Source organism: Lonchura striata, unplaced genomic scaffold, assembly GCF_046129695.1.
Source record: "Lonchura striata isolate bLonStr1 unplaced genomic scaffold, bLonStr1.mat Scaffold_197, whole genome shotgun sequence".
In the NCBI taxonomy this organism is placed as follows: Eukaryota; Metazoa; Chordata; class Aves; order Passeriformes; family Estrildidae; genus Lonchura; species Lonchura striata.
Genome location: NW_027461126.1, coordinates 49319 through 66584, shown reverse-complemented (window position 1 = coordinate 66584; position 17266 = coordinate 49319). Strand labels below are relative to the sequence as shown.

General features: G+C 48.3%; 1 long non-coding RNA gene across 2 annotated transcripts in view; it reads right to left on the bottom strand.

Moving 5' to 3' along the window:
- LOC144245864 (uncharacterized) overlaps window positions 1-16823 on the bottom strand; it is a 113074-nt gene extending 96251 nt beyond the window's left edge. Inside the window, exons 1-3 of one of the 2 annotated variants that reach the window (XR_013341928.1) lie at window positions 16706-16823; window positions 16314-16484; window positions 14514-14608 (exon numbers count right to left, since the gene is read on the bottom strand). This is a non-coding gene — a long non-coding RNA (uncharacterized LOC144245864). Of the gene's footprint in view, window positions 1-14513; window positions 14609-16313 lie in introns of both variants that reach the window. The other variant, XR_013341927.1, reaches the window with a different exon arrangement.
- Between the last annotated feature and the right edge of the window lie 443 nt (window positions 16824-17266).

Here is a 17266-nt window from a genome sequence, read left to right as displayed (position 1 = left end):
GGTGATCCCCCAGACCCTGCCCGAAGCGCCCGCTGTCCTTCCAGGAGACAGCCCCGGGAGCCCCCCATAAACTCCTCTCCTCCAGCAGCTCCGTACAAAAGCATTGCGAGGAAAACCCCCTAAATCAGCTGCCGGAGGAGCCGCGCCCTCCTCATCATCCTCACAGCCCACACCTGGGGCTGCTCTGAGCCCTCCTCATCCTCACAGCTCACACCTGGGGCTGCTCTGAGCCCTCCTCATCCTCACAGCTCACACCTGGGGCTGCTCTGAGCCCTCCTCATCCTCACAGCTCACACCTGGGGCTGCTCTGAGCCCTCCTCATCCTCACAGCTCACACCTGGGGCTGCTCTGAGCCCTCCTCATCCTCACAGCTCACACCGGGGGCTGCTCTGAGCCCTCCTCATCCTCACAGCTCACACCTGCCGCTGTTGCCACTCTCCAACAGCGTCTCTCCGTCTCCAGCACACAGCCCACTTCGCACAGACACAGATCCAACAGAAATCTGCTACGGGTGTCGGCTTTTCTTAATCCGTCTGGGTACACGACTAAAACACATACGTGCATTGATGGTCATTGAGAGAAAGCTTTCCCCTGGAGAAAACAGTCCTTTTGCCGGCACACTTTGATACACCTTCGCAAAAAGCAGAAGCAGTAGCGAGTCCTAAGACCCCTGCCGAAGAACCCAGCCCTGTTTGGGACACCCAAAGCAGCAGACCTCGAAAAAGGAGGGGAAAAGTCAAGCTTGGAGGGGAAAAAGAGGATAGAAATACAGCAGCCTTTAAAAATGCCTGCACGGAGCAATAGTGGGAACCAGTCACATTTCTTCTTTCCTTGCTTTCTGTGATGACATAAATAGGAAGTAAGAACACGTTAAACAAAAGGCAGAGCTAGGATTTGACAGGTCTTCATTTTGGCAGGCGCCCCGAGCTCCACGGCTGCGGGGGAAAGAAGCGAAGGGGCGACGGCAAGAGAGGAGGGAGAGCGGGACATGCGAAAGGGCGGGGAGGGAGGTCGGGCTGCGGAGGAAAGCGGTCGGGGAAGGGAAAGGCCGGCAGGGCAGCAAGAGGGACGGGGCACAGAGGATGGAGAGAGGGGGAATGGAACGGAGCAGCGGGGCAGGGACAGGACAGGACAGGAAGGAGCCGGGTTTGGGGGGGACACGGAAACGGGGGAAAGAGAGGTAACTGAACACGGGCAGGAGCATGGAGCGGGAGAGAGAGGAACAGGAGGGGATCCTCCCGGCGCCCCGGCTCCGCCCCGGCTCAGCCCCGCCCGGGCTGCTGCGCTCGGCAGAGCTCGGCTCCGTTCGGCTGGACTCGCCTCCTCGGCCAGCTTCGGCTACTTTCGGCCACGCTCGGCTATTTCCGGCCGCATTCGCCTCCATTCGCCTCTTCGGCAAAGCTCGGCTCGCCGACACAGAAGGAGGAAGGAAAATGGAAAAGGAATGGGGGAGAGAACAAGAGGGAGAAGGGAGACACAGAGGGAAAGTGTCCTTACACCTGGTGGCACCCTGACTCTGTCTGATTTCCTATCGGCCTTCAGGTCTGGAGAGTTCCTTTGGTTTTGAATTGTATGTTCTAATGAACGCCCCAAAAGCCAGAGCTATATTCTGCATGGACAGCTGCTCTTGCACGAATACAGGGAGATTTCCAGCAGCTCTGCTGGGCTGGGATAGGCTCCCATGGTAAGCTGAGAGGATGGAGACTCGGCCCCCAAGCTACAGCCACCGGGACAACTCTCCATCACGGGGCCAGGGAGCTGTGCAGGGCACAGACTCCCCTCATCCCCAGCACTGCTGTCCCCGGAGAGCCCGCTGGCTCTCTGCTCCTGAGAAACACTCTCTTCTCGCAAAAACCCAACTCCCTCACCACCTGCATCTGCTTCTTCTTCAGTATTGCCCGCAACCTTCATTTCTGCTCTCTCAAAGCACTGTTCATCTCCACCTCTTTTTCATCGCAACATCTTTCAATTGACACCTTTGAAGTGAAGAGGCCACTGAATTCTACCATTACAGAGTAAAACCACTCAGTACTGACAGAGCCTGCTATTAGTTTTAGTCCTCAGTTCTGCATTCCAAGGGATACTTTTGAAAACACACTGAAAACTCATAAAATACGTGGCATTCACTGGAGCCAGGGCTCACTTCTGCACTGTGCCTTGGCACAAACACGCTCCATCACCTGTGACATCTCTCCTGCGTTGACCATTGTTCAAAGCTTTCCTGCAGGGGCCTGACAGAGCAACAGGAGCTTGCTGAGCTTCTGTCAGGGCAGGAGCATAACAGGGTGCAGATCCTGTCCTGACCCCACCAAAGAGGGGTTTTTCCTGCATTCCTTCCTGCTGTGACACTCAATGACAAACATCCTCTGGGCCTCTATGTTACCAAATACAAGGACATGCCAACGTTTAGCGAGGACAATTTCAGCTTTCCCAATCTAAACTTTCCATATGATGCAATGACACGGTCACTTATTTACTGAGAACCCCAGCCCACGTAGCCTAGAGAAGTGTCTGTTGGCTCAGAGCAAGCTTTAGGAGCCTGGAAGAAGCTTGTTTTGATTTAGATGCCAGGCCCAAGACTGCATTTGAACTCCTGTCTCCCCACCAGAGGTTTCTAACCCTTCCCCCGTGTCACATGTGCAACACCAAATACAGCAGAAAAGCACTTCTGGGAGAAGCTTAGGAATGGAGGAAAGTATAGTTATTATACGTGTTTCATATATCTGTATGTAAAGATAGATAAATAGATAGCTAAATATGTACAGACATCTGTACACCCACCTACACCGGTATCTATATGAAGTCCTTTTTAGACCCCTCCCCAAATTTGTAAGTGATTGGTGCTTATAGAGGCAAAAAAAATGAACTTTTAAGTTAAGCCAACTGGGGTGGCTATTTGTGTCACAACAGTCTCTGAAAAAATGATGACAGCACTTAAAAGTCACCAACAGTAGTAATAATAACAACAGTAATAAAGTATTTGGCAGCTTATGCTGCTTCTTGTACTTACTGCTCAATGCCTTGCTATTTCAGTAGTTCACTATGAAGCAATAAAGCAAAAGCCTTAAGGCTGGCTTGCTTAGCTTACAAGAAGCTCTGTTCCAATTTGGAGAAAAAATAAAACTTGGAGCATTATCAGTAAAACAGAGATTCTCCCCATACCTATTAAAAATGCAGTATTTGCTCTGCAGACCTGCAAAAACTTACTTTAAAAGGTTAACTGCGACCTTTCATAAACCCAGTCTCATTTTAGCAGAAGAGTTTCCTGCTTCTCTGTGACTGTGAGATGTATCTATTAAGTTCCTTTCAAAGGCCTTGCCTGACCTATTCATTTTGCAATTGAGAGCCAAAATAGCTCAATATCAAATATCTGCAAGCACCTTAGTACTTTTGGAAGAGTGGAACTGCTCGATCAAATCCTCACGCTGACCACACTGTTTCAAAATGCAACAATGAATTACGTCATTATGTCTCCATTTGGAAAGGATTATAATGTAAAATTAAGACAAGAGCCTGCCCTACTCTGAAGGCATGGGGACAATGGGGATTTGAGTCCCCAGTATGTAACTACTGTTGCAAATGGAAGACATCTATCAAGAACAGAGACGTGCGTTACTGCACGAGATACAGTGCCCAAGTCCCAGACTTCATTAACCTTAATTAAATGGTCTTGAAACCAAAATTTTTCCGTAGCAGTTCAACGGCATTAAAAGGGCCCTCCCTCTCTGTAAACGGTTTTGATACATAAACATGCAAGCACTCCCAGAAGGGCCACATCCTTAAGGACTGCTACTATATATTTACTTTATGAAGACTCTGCCCCATCTGCTGGGTCAGCCACGCACACGGCCCCACTGCTACGCTTGAGTGTGGCACTGGAATAAAACTTTTCTTGTGTTTAGGAACAAAACCCTGTCAGTCAAATCCACAATCATTCCAGCAGCAAGTAGGGATGCACCAAACTGCTCGGGTTTCCATCCCTGTTTATTCTGGAAACTGACCACAAACTCCTACGGAGATTTTGAAGGGCACAAGGGCTTCTTGTGAAAGCACAAAGGAAAGAATAAATGACTAAACTGGTATGTTCAGAAGAATAGGTGGGAGGTTTGTACCTAAGCACATAAGGCCACAGCCTCCTTTTTCAACATGTACAATCGTAGAATCAGAGAATGGTTTGGGTTGGAAGGGACCCCAAAGCTTTTCTCATCCCCTGCAGGGACACCTTCCACTAGAGCAGGTTGTTCCAAACCCCATCCAACCTGGCCTTGGACAATTCCAGGGGTGGGGCTGCCTCAGCTTCTCTGGGCAACCTCTGCTAGGGCCTCGTCACCGTAACAGGGAAGAATTTCTTCTGTATGTAGGATTTCTTTAAGCTTTAAAGTCCTAAAGCAGAGGCCACCTCAGGCAGGCATTTACGGATGTAAAGGGTCCTTCTCAAAGGAAACTGTAAAACATGTTCAATGTTCATTAACCTTTCATATGCTGCTCACCAATTACAGAGTGTTTTGAAGAATTTTTTAATGAACGTAAATTTTAACCAAAAATACTGCAAAGCCATTATTAATACTGTATGTAGGCACAGGGTACCTGACTTGTAAAGCTGCCAGAAACCAAAACTCTTCTGATAAGATTTGCCACATTTTTTTCTTTAAATAAATACATTTTTAAAAATCATCAAATGTCCCTGCTTTATTTCACCACGCAACAAAACAGATGGCACAGTCTCAAGTCTGTGCTTCTGTTTCCTATTACATTAATTTCTCCTACCCTGTTCCTCCCTCAAAGCAGTGAACGTGCAGGCAAAGTAATCCTGCCATTGCTCCAGCTCTATGGAGGATACAAACCTGCCTGCAGCCTCTGTCCCTCTGCTACTAGGCAGTCACTGCTGCGCCCAGGCTCTTTATTCACGGTTGTAACAGAAACACTTTCATTTTTTTCTCTTAAAAAGACACCTAACATTTCACCAGATGGTATCAGCACTTCCAAGTGCCTGTAAACCAGACTCCCCAAGCCCAGCCCATTAGCAGCTGCTCTGTGAGTGGCAAAGGAATCCAAAAATTAATTGCCTACCTTACACCGCTTCTCACCTGGTCTTGGCTACTTCCTTTCCTCAGGCTCTGGCAAGAAACCCAGACATGAATCAATTCCCCAACCACAATGACAGCCATGAAAAGCTATTTAGGCTGCTGACAGTTCGGCCCGTATCATTGGGCAGTCTGACTGAATTAGGATAGAGAATTTTAGGCTCCCCACACTCTTCTGAGCAGAGGTAGGGTGCGTTATGTTCCTGTCTTGTGGAAACCTGGCACGTGGCAGAATGGGAGTTGGGTTTGTGCATCCTTTGCTGCTTACTCCTCTCCTTACCCCCAAAAACTGGACGTGGAGCTGCAGACATCCTTTTTACCTTTGTACTGGGGAACAAAGAGGTGGCAGATCCCCACCATTAATAGCCTGTGCAGACAGACCAACAATGAAATACAACTGTACTGGGTTTGCAAGGCAAAGCTTTGGTAGCAGGGTGGGGGGCAGAGCGGCGGCTTCTGCAAGAAGCTGCTGGCAGCTTCCTCCATGTCTGGCAGAGCCAGTCCCTGGCAGCTCCAAAGATGGATGTGCTTCAGGACGAGGCTGAGCCCATGAGAAATGGTGGTGGTGCCTCTGTGATCATGTGTTTCAGAAAAAAGAAAAAAATAAGTTTCTGCACAGTTGTAATTGCAGCCAGAGGAGAGTGGAGTGAGAGTACGTGAAAGGAACAACTCTGCAGACACCGAGGTCAGTGAAGAAGGAGGGGGAGAAGGTGTTCCAGGCACAGGAGCTGGGATTGCTCTGCGACCATGGTGAGGCAGCTGTGCCCCTGCAGCCCATGGAGATCCATGGGGATGCAAAGATCCACCTGCAGCCTGTGGAGGAGACCCATGCCAGAGCAGGGGGATGCCTGTGAGGAGGCTGTGACCCCGTGGGAGGCCTGTGGAAGGAGGAGCCCCTGCTGGAGCAGCTTGTCCCTGAAAGGCTGTACCCGTGGTAGGGTGGCCCACGCTGCAGCAGCCTGAAGGGACTTTCACCCACTGGAGGGACACAGACTGCAGCAGTGTGATGGGGAGTGTTGCCTGTGGGATGGACTCACACTGCAGCAATTCACAGGGATCTGCTGCCTGCGAGACGGACTCATGCTGCAAAAGTTCATGGAGAACTGTCTCCCATGGGAGAGACCCCAAGGAGCAGCAGGGGAGCGACTGCTTTCCCTGATGAACTGATTGTCACCTCCATTGCCTGTGTCCCTGCACAGATGGGGTAGGAGGTAGAGCTGGGAAGGAGGGTGTGGGAAGATGATGTTTTTAAGGTTTTATGTTGTTTCTCATTATCCTGCTCTGACTATTTAGCCATGAATTCAATTAGTATCTCTAATAAGACTCTCTTTCGCCTGTGACAGTATTTGACGAGCGATCTCTCCTGGTCCTTATCTCAACCCTTTTTTGTATTTTCTCTCCTCTGTCCAGCTGTGGCGGCAAGTGATAAGAGAGGCTTTGGTGGGTGCCTTGCATCCAACCCACTACATGGGAGCCTGCTCCTGGATCATGGAGCAGCTCCTGCCCCACTGCTCTGGGAATTACAGCCTATTGGAAAGCACTTGCTAGCACAGCACTATGTAGAACAAAGATGAAATTTTCCTCTTAAGAGTTTCTGATAGCCACCAGCAGAAGAATGGCATATTCACCACCCCATCCTGCCACCTCGAGATGTTGGCAATTGGTGGGTTACACTGATGGAAAAAATATTTACCCTAAAAATCCTGCAATGCACCAGAGCAGAGAACTAAGCACAGAACTCACTCACAATGGCTGGAGACAAAAGTGCTACAGCTAAAGCTATCACAGCCTCTAGTCATCATGCACACCCTAAAGCATGTCTCATCTATGGCAAGAGACCAGAAACAAGCCTGGCTGCTGGCTGCTCTTGCTCCCCAGCTGATTCTCATTGATGTTTGCCTTACATAATTCCACTTCAGGGCCTTAGCTGGATTTCCATCTGGCCATCACTCTCTCATGGCTGATTCCTTCCATTTTAAACTTTTGCTCAATCCCTGTGACATCTGCTGTTTTGTAATAGCCCACACCCATCCCGGGCTCCTCTTTCAGTCTATGGACAAGCCCCCTGTCATCTGCTGAGCTCCTCTGCCACATAAGCCTCTCTGCATTCACCTTCACCAGAGGCTGCTTCAGTTCTGGCTGGACAGCTGCACACACATTGCCTCAAGTAGCTCCTCACTCATCTGTGTATGAGTATCATCAGAAACAACTATTAAACACCCAAACTGCTTTTAATTGACCAGCAGTAACTCAGTGTTTCGCTCAGTACTTATAAAAGGTCACAGTTCTGTGTTTTCCAGTTCTGACTGATAGTACCCACCACCTGTAACCCCCAGAAGTGGCAATATTGCTCAGCTGCTTTTCACATCTCTCTTTAGCACATGCTATTAAGAGACCTCATCAATTTACCTCATCAATTACACATTGAAAAGTATCTCTAGTGTCTAAAGGTACTCTAAAAGCTGGATGCAATGGAGGAACTACTTCCTGAAACTTGTGGATGTGCTAAATCAATGACTGGTCACTGATTAAAGGCTGGAGCACTCACCTTGAGCTCTAACACTTCAGCTGATCAGCATGTGCACATGAGTACGTATCGGTGCAAAGGATTGTCTTCTGCTTCAACTGACAAACTGCTGGATAGCTTTTAAATTAAAAAAATCAAAAATAATAAAATAAATAAAATCTGTATTCCTCCAGACCCAGGGGAACAAACAAGCCAGACCTTCCGGACCCAAGCCCCAGGCCCTGCCAGCAACACACACAGCACTAAGGGATGCACAGCACGGCTGGGTGCTTAGGTTACCAACTTCTGAACTCAGGAAAGAAAGGAGGAAAAGGCAAACTTCTGGATTATTTAACAGAGTAATTTCAGCAACGATCACTCTTGGTAACTTAATGGAACAGAGGAGCAAAGTCCTCTGCCCAGGAAGTGGCTGTGTATGGCTCAGCTCACGGCCACATAACACACTCTGACCTCAGTCTGCTGGAGCATCCTCCATATGGGGACAGCAGGGGCAACCTGGATGGCTGGACTCACGCTTGACTACCAGCAAAATGCTGAAACAGTCCTGACCTGGTGCTGTGCGAAAGGAAACACTGCCAGGAAGCATTGACGGGATCAGTTCTGAAAGCAAAGCGAGGTCCTGGCCTCATGCATTGCCCTGTTTTAACCACACAGGCAAACAGCTAAGAAATGTAACTATTTTCTGCTTAAAAGCCGCAAATTCCTTGGAGAAAAGGAAAACTCAATCTGACAAAAAGAAACACTCGGGCAATGGTGATAATCTGGCACATACCGGATAACAATCATTGGCCAAACGCTCCCAGAGAAAATTGAAATTAAAAGTCACAAGGCAGATGCAGAATAATATCTGTTGTGAAAATACATTATTCAGCCAGCACTGGTGGTGGAGACTTTTGGTGCACTGCAATCTGGACACCGTGGTGACCACATATGCAGCAAGATGTGCTGCTTGGCATAGCCAAAGAGAGAGCAGCAGCCTTGCTTGGGAGGCATTTGGGAACCAGCGCCCTTACAGGTCAGAACTACTTGTTATGCCACTCTCACTGCATCGCAGCCTTCTGGAACTCGAGTAACACAGACCAACCCTGCCTCGGGGCATGCAAGAAATCATATGGGGACAAGCTGCAGACAAATGGGCCACTAGTCCATGCCACATGCATCACCAATGGCACAGCATATGCTCCCGGTTACACTGTGGATCACATTCTGGATGGAGATCTGCAGTCCTCCATCAGCCTTAGAAGAGACAGATGCACACACTCTACAGCCAATCATCCAATTTGCACCGATCTTCAAGACAAAAATCACAGACTGCTCACAGACAAACCTATGGCAGTGAAGTTACATTATGGCTTACTTAGTGGAGAAGAGGCCTCAGGAGTTGTCACCAGCTCTCTACAGCACCGTTTGCTTGTCTGAGCCCACCCAGCACATGCTCTGGACGAGACCACAGTGGTCCTTGGAGCAGCAAGTGCTGCCAGGAGCTGGAGCCTTCCTGTAGCGCAGAGCTGCTCGGGAGCTGCTGCTCTCCCTGCACCACAGAGCCCTGTCCTGAAGCCTCCTGCTCCCGTGCCTCCATCTGCCGTGGCCGTGCCCAGCCCTCGAAGGAAAAGCTCACAGCTCTGGCTCTTACAGCACTGCAGGAACTCGCACACGAGGAGGAGGAAGCACTGGGCTCTCTCACCCCCAGTGCCCGCCTTGTTCCAGCATGTCAGTCCTGCAGGGCAAATGCCCCAGTATTACACGCATTTATACAGCAGTATTAGACTCCATTTGGTAGCAACATCTGGCCTCCATTTACACATGCACACAGTACAAACTGATGAGTAAACTCACCCAAGTATTAATGTGACAATGGATTCTTCTCAGCTTTTGCTAACTTGACACCAAGGACAACGCAATGCAGAGAAACAGCCATGCAGCTTCAGACCTAAAAGTTAACTAAATCCAACATTTTCTTGCTAACAGCGATAGCAGGAGAAATGCACAGGCAAAGAAAGGAAATAGGCCATGCTGAGTGCAGGCTTTCTTGGAGGATATGCTGGTGCTTCTAGCAAACAGGGATGTAAAAACTTGCTGCATGGGACTTTGCAGTAGCCCTAAAGCATAAACAAGCTGTGCTAGAAATGGTTTAACAATCGAGGTGAAGGTTGCCAATAACTGATAAAATAACTAACTTCCAGAAATAAAGAACCAACTCAGCTATTGATTCCTCTGAACAGAGGAGAGGATGGATCTCTGTGGTACTTTTGCAAAGAGCTCTTCTTGTGTGGTTGCAGCTTCCCTATTTAGCAGTTGGGTGAATGCAGTTCTCAATCCTTCTGCTCAGTCACCCTCAAAGACAATGCTTCCTGATGTTCAGAGGACCTCCATTTGCTTCAGTTTGTGACCACTGACACTCAGCACCACTGAGAAGAGTTTGGCTCCATCTTTTTTACATTCTCTCTTCAAGTATTTGTAACTAGACGCCCCCCTGAGACATCTCTTCTCCATGCTGAACAGCCTCAGCTCTCTCAGTCTTTCCTCCTGTCCCTTTACCACCTTCACAGTGCTCTGTCAGACTCTCTCAAGGAGGTCCGTGTCTCTCCTGTCCCGAGGAGCCCAGAGCTGCACACAGCACTCCAGACGTGGCCTCAGCAGCGCAGAGCAGAGGGGCAGGACCACCTCCCTGCCCTGCTGACAATACTTTGTCTAACGCAGCCCAGGAGACCACTGGCCATCCCTGCAGCCAGGGCACACTGTTTGCACAAGTTCTAGTAGCTCCAACGGGGCTCAGCATTTCTGGAGGACTCCACTTGAGAGATTCAAGTCCCATAAAAGTGCTGAATAAACTCACTGCGAGGGATTACGAGAGCAACCGATGCATTGTGGAGAGACAACTGGCTAATGAAATGCCCTGCATCCAAGTAAATGGGAACAAGGGAAAGACTGAGAATTTAATGTACCTGCTCCTGCTTCTAGCCCACTTGTCCATATTTGCCAGGCTTTGTTTGCCTAGAAAACTTTGGGTACTTCCTCCTGGTTTTCCCTGATGACTCATGCTACTTTCATCCCAAGCAAACAACTCTGCCATTTTTTACCCTTTAGGAAATAGATTCAAAACAGAACCAAAACTGCTTCAATAAGGGACTACATTTTGCTTTGATGAAGCCTGTGTTTACTAAGCTAACCTGATCTGCTGCAAGTCTGCATGCCCCCTTCCCATGGGGGTTCCTCTACCACAGTCCAAAGGCAAAATGAGAAAATGTGCCTGGGCTGGGAAGAAACAGAAGCCACACCTTTGCAGCCTGGAACAAGCTTGAAGAATGCAGTTTGCCCTCTGAGAGAGCTCTTTGAGCCCAGTGGAGGGGGCTGAGAATTCACACTGGACTCACTTGCAGTAACCCTCTCAGACTGTATTAGGTGTGTTTGCAAACAGGCATTACCTCATGGCAGAACGAGGTGGGAAAAGCAGGACTGGTACATCACACACTCTTATATACACCAAGTTAGAAAAACCCCTGTTAGGTTAATGTTTTTATACCGGTTTACAACCATGGGAAGCCGTGCCTGATGCATTACATGTTCATCCCTAGGTATTGGTATCCTTTCCGCACATGCTGGACAGATGCACCCCCATCGTTTTCATGGCTGTACTGTTATGAGCCCTCGAGAGCCTTGCCTCACATTATTTTTTCCTCTCCTCATTTTATCCTAAAGCATTGGCATATTGGTAAAGCCTGTACCTCTTGCTTTTCTTATAGCAACAGCAGTCACTGGAGGGAGAGGCAGAGGAGCTTGCCATTGCCATATTGACAGAAGTCAGCACTTCAGATCCCTGTTACTGCCTCAGAAAGAAAGATCTTGCTCTACTCACTTTCATCTCCAGCAAGTGTCAAATTATGTCAGTGTGAGAAGCTGCTCTGTCTTCTCCTTCCGTTCACTGGTGGCAATGAGGCACAGACAAAAGATAAGGAAGACAAAACACCCAGCCATAGTTTGTGTTCAGCTGGTGAGTTTTTCAAACGCCTTGGCTGCACAAGGATAGGCAGCAATGGGAATTTTCTTTCCAGACAGAACCATACACTAAAACACTAAAAGCAGGCTAGTCTTTGCCTGACCTACAGATATCCAATGACTGATGTTTCTTTAAACTGTCATAAAACATTTTATATGGGACTGCAAAAGAAAAAGCAGAAGGACCAGTGAAAGATATTAAATTATTCAAAGTAAGGAACTTACTCGGAGGCTTTAAATACAGTGCTTAGGATTCTGCAGAAGATGAGCAGCCAGTTCATTCAATAAGACCCAACCAAAATAACGGTATGCATTTCTTCCTTTTATAGGTTTACGGCTAGAGGTGTCCAATTCCCACCTAAGTGACTCCCCTGGGCATAGGCCAGAGCAGTCTAATAAGCTCCTGTGGCTTTCCAAGAACTGAACAAATGAAACAACACAAAGATGAGTGTACCTCAAGAGCTGTTTATGGAATACATTTGAGCTGGACTTAGTTTATCTGCATCCACAAATGCTTTAGGACTGTCACATTACACTTGCAGGCAAATACACACACGCAGAGAAAGGCATGTGCAGCCCCATGCAGAGATCACCTATGAGCTGCCAAAGAATAAGATGCCATGTTTAATACCCAAGAGTCTTGTGTTTTTTAGGCTGCCTGCTGAAGTTGCTGCTGACCTATACACTTTAGGCTCATCTAACATTGCTGGGGAATTGATGACTTTTAAGTCTGAGCATTCAAGACTTTCACCCAGCCTTGGGTGTTTTCTCATTTATGTTTTAAGAAAGTCCATCTTATATTTATCTTCAGGCAGCTACTCAAAAAGAAAAAAGGAAGGCACAGCCCTCCTTCAGTGCATCCAGACTGTTTTGAAGAGACATCCAAGTAAAGCTTTTGAAGAGCCACAAACATTAACCTGACTGCTGTTACCCACTTGTGAGGATTTCTGACATTGGCTTCCAGGGACACTTCCCTTTGAAATCACTAATGAGCATCCTCCAAGGTGCCGCACCCTTCCAAGGTGACTGAATCTACTCCAAGAATTTTCTCTCCTTTTTTGAAATACACACGAATAGACTGAGCAGACAATAAAGTTTTACTATTTCTGGTAGCAACACCATTTTCATCACCAGTATCCATCCCTGTGAGCCAGAGAGCAGCAGATCACCTGTCTGTCTTGACACTACTCTTGAGGAGGCTGAGCTGCCATGAGTCCCAGAACACGTGAGTTTAGGAATCCAGGACCCTGGAAGCCTGGGCTGGAGGCAGCCCACTTGGCTTGTTGCAAAAGCCTAGAAAACTTTGGGTACTTCCCAAAATTAATTACAAATTACACAGCTGAAAGCAACGCATTCCTACATAACATTTTCATTTCAATAAAAAAGTCTTTGCTAATTCAAAATACTCCGAAAGTAACTGCTTTGATCTAGAGCCAATACCCTTTTTATCAGCAACCCAACGTGTAGAGAAAGCAAAGAAATACTAGCATACAAAATGTGAGTTTATAGCCAGTGCACTCCCCAAACAGAAACAATCTGTGGATTAGCATTAGCCATCAGCAGTGGCTCTGAAGGGCTGACTTTGCCTCATCCATCACCTGACAAGGACATGGCAACTCCACACTCCGGCAAAATTCACAGTGTTCAGAATTCTTACAACAACCATAGACAGCTGCATGCAATGGAACTACTAAAACAAATTTCTTTTTTTCCCCTCAGTGCAGGCTAGTGCTTTAATTTAACCCACATATTATCACATAGCCATGTCCAGGGAGCAAGTCTTCTCCTTGCTTCTCTTTTAAACATTATCTCCATGGCTCTATGTACAACCACGTTCTACAGCTTTTAAGGCAACTATTACCCAATTCCACCTTTATACACAAGGGCTTTAGCAGACCTGCATCAACTTCATACTGCCTGGACATCTGTTCTCATGTGTTCAGAGGAGAAACGAGAGAAATATCTCACTGCTTGTTCCAAGGCTTTCTTCTCTTCAACTGAACAAGGCTCATGAGTGCTACAGAAGGAATGAGGGAAGTATTTTTTTCTTGGAGCCCAACAATCAACCAACAAGACAACAAGGAAGCCCCTCTAGGGGACTTCTGACCACTCAGGTCATCGATATATTATTATTTTAACAGTCATAAAATCACTTTTGTGATATTTCTCTCCTTGTTTCTTGCCATTCCCCATTTGTCCATCCAGATACATCTACTCTCATGTATCAGGCTGCACAATCCGTAGTGCAGAGACCATGCCTTCACTGTGTTTATGCAGTGCTCATGCAGCAAGAGGACTCTTGTCTAGCAATGAGGGAGGCTTAGGGATATCTGGTGTCCAGTAGCACAAGCAGCTGACAGTTCTTAGCTCTTCCTCAAACAAAATTTCATCTGTTGTATGCAACAGCCACTCCAAGTACAACTGCATTTCGCAAAGCGCTTTTCTGACAGATTTCAGCCAGGCTAAATTATGGCTCTTCCTCTTGTCAGAGGAAGTACCCTTGCTTTTTGCTTTGCCTGTGGATCAGAAAAACATCAAAGCACAAGGCTCTGCCTAATGACTTCAAACCAGAGGCCTCTGGATCCACTCTCAAGAGCACGTTCCCTCTCTGGGTACCTGCCTTGTCCCACCACAGCTTCCACCTTCTTCTTGGTGGATGCCCATTCTCAGCCAAAGCACAGCCATGGCCAGCCACTTGGGGATCATGCCAAAGCCATAACTGGGGGCACTGGGCAGAGCTGCCCACACAGCTGGCACAATCTGGCACATCACCGTACCCGTGTGCTACACAAGTTTTGCTGCCACTGCCGTGTAGCTCACTGGTAACAGAAGATTCACAACAGATAATGGTTTAAATCAAATAACGTGATCTGAGCCCTGCTCTACTAACACAATTATCTCTTTACCTTTTCATTGCTTGCAATAATCAGGTAGTGGCAAGTTAATGAATTTCACAGCACGCGTCACATAGCACCTTGTTACATAGCTGTTTCTTCTGCATCTGCAACAAAATGAAGGGTAAGACTGTGAAATTACTGACAGAAGGCAAGTAACAGTGTCTACTCACCACGGGAGAAAAGATGCCTCCAAGAGACTCATTCCATCATTCCCCTCTCTTTGGCAAATTACAAGAAATTAGCCCTTTTTATTTCTGGAAGAAATACACCACAGAGCAGTTGTGCCACCAGTGCACTGTCACCATGCTGCACCCATGGGCAGCTGATTCTGCACTGGAAACCAGAGAGCAGGAGAGTAGAAGCCTGGGGATGGGGGCTTGGTGGTATGCCAGAGAAGGCAGCTCCATACCTTTCACAATTCTTTCCCTTCGCAGTGCACCTGCTGCAGAGAAGGCCAAAGCTAAGACATTTTATACACATTTTTTTGATCACCCTGTTAGCTTAAGCAGAAACTTAAGTCTTCCCAGAACAATAAAATTCTATAGCATGCAGAGAGAAACGGGCAAGCACCGGAACCCCAGGGATCACTCCCAAGGGAAAATTAAATTCAGTTAGGGATGAAAAGAGCCAGAAAGTAACATGAGGGAAGGTAACAGGACCTTGCAGCCAGCAAGAGGATGGGAGAAGAAGCTGTGCTATCAGCAAGTACCAGTGCTGCAAATGCAGGGAGCGCCATGCAGCCCCGTCTCTGCCAGGAAAGGCTCATGGAGCAGAAGAATGAGCACACGGGCTGCCTCTCAATCTCCTGGCAGGAAGCTTCTCTACTCCCCTTGTGCCTGGACACAAAGCTTTGGGCAGTAAAGAAGGGAGAGGCACGGTGGCACCCGTTCAGGGACGAGCCAAGCTACGGCACACCCTGCCCTGGTTCAGTGCTGGGAACCGACGGTGATCTGGCTACAAAAACCACAGGAAAGATCATGTTTGACCCCTTGCAGCTTTTCTCTTAGAAATCACTTTAGACACTCTTCTTGTGACTAGCGCTCAGCGAATCCTACCAGGACAGAATGGGACGTGCTGCAGCAGCAACCCTGACCATGGCATGGCTGTCCCTGCTACCTGCACGGACACAGCTCGGCCACAGAGAGAAAATCTTTTGTGCCAGGAACGTTTACCAGTGCCAGGTGCTGGTAAGCACTGCTCAGGGTGCTGCTGGCACCTGGGATGGCTCAAAGCTCCATGGTTTGTGGCAACAGCCAAAAAGCACGTGCCACCTCCTGAGGACCTCCACCTGTAGTATCCTGGGCAATTCAAAACCCACTATTCCCTTGTGCCTTTGTCTACCTGGAGTCATTCAGGGAAATGAAAATACACTAACTGAATTAAGAAGAGAAATCTGTTAAGATACATTCGTCTTAGGCCTCTGATGGAGAATTGAAGCACCATCAATTGCCTTCCTTCCTGCTCCTTTAATTTGCAGAATGAGTGTCCATACAGACTTCTAATGAGGTTTAGTTCATCTTCCTGAAAAGGTAGCTTAGTATAACTTTCTTCTACTCCTCCTCTAGACAACTTATGAATTACAGTATTTAAGCACCCTGACTCAAAGGATTCTTGCACTGTGGGAACACTTCCTGCTCAGAGTTTTTCAACAGTTAAAATCTCTGTGCTATCTTTTATGCCAGATTTAGTCAACTGGCCCAAATGGGTCCACAAAAGAGATCTGTATGGATGAATGCAATTCGTTAAAATCTTCTCCTACTTTCACTCCACTGCTGGAAATGACACAAAACGTAAGAAAAAACCCAGTACCTGTTCCATTTTCAGACTGAAGCAACAGCATATTCCTGGCTGCTAATGCAGCAGGGACAACAGCACTGCAGAGAACTCTTTGGATAATCACGTCTTCATTTAAAGAGAACTCAATTTCTTGATCTAAGCCATCACTGCCCTCCATCAGAACAGCCAGCATATCCACGACATCTAATAAGCGAAGGAAAAAATGTAAGCAGAGGATCCAGACTAACTGGGAAAACAACAGAGGTAGAATGCAACATTCCAGGAACACAAGGTATCTTTCTAGTTCCCCCCCAAAAAAAAACCCAAAACACAACAAAACAGAAGATAAAACCGAACAAACAAACAAACAACAACAACAAAAAAACCCACCCTTAAATTAGCACGAACAAAATAATTATTCCTACCTCACTAAACCCATAACGCCTCGAACCATTCCAGGGAGGGCGGCAGGAGGGGCGGGCAGAGCCAGGGCCCCGCTCCGCCGCCCCGGCGGCATTTTCCGGCACGCGGCCGCTCCCGGCGTCTGGAGAGGGGCGCGGGGCCGGGAAAGGCGGCGCAGCCCTGCTCCGATGCCGCTCGGCCGCGGCCCGGGAGCGCTGCGACCGCGCCTCCGCCGCCCGCCGGCACCGGCCCCGGCCGCCCTCGGCCCGCGGAGCCGCCTCCAGCCCTCCCCTCACTCACAGACACCGCCCCGCTCGCCGCTCGCTCCCGCCCCTCGCCCCTCCCGCCGCTTCGGCCGGGCTCCGGCTGGGGGGCTGCAGTACCGCCCTGTGCCCACAAGGCGGCAGCACTTGTCCAGAGGGTCCGCGACACGATGGCGGCCCGTGGGGACCTTGACGGAGAGAGGCGTTTTTGCCCATGTACCCCAGAGCGAAGTTGTCCCCGCCACAAACTTGCGCTTCCCTGACAGCCCCAAGGGAGCCCTACAAACTGACGCCAGGAACCCGGGCTGCTGAATTTGCTTT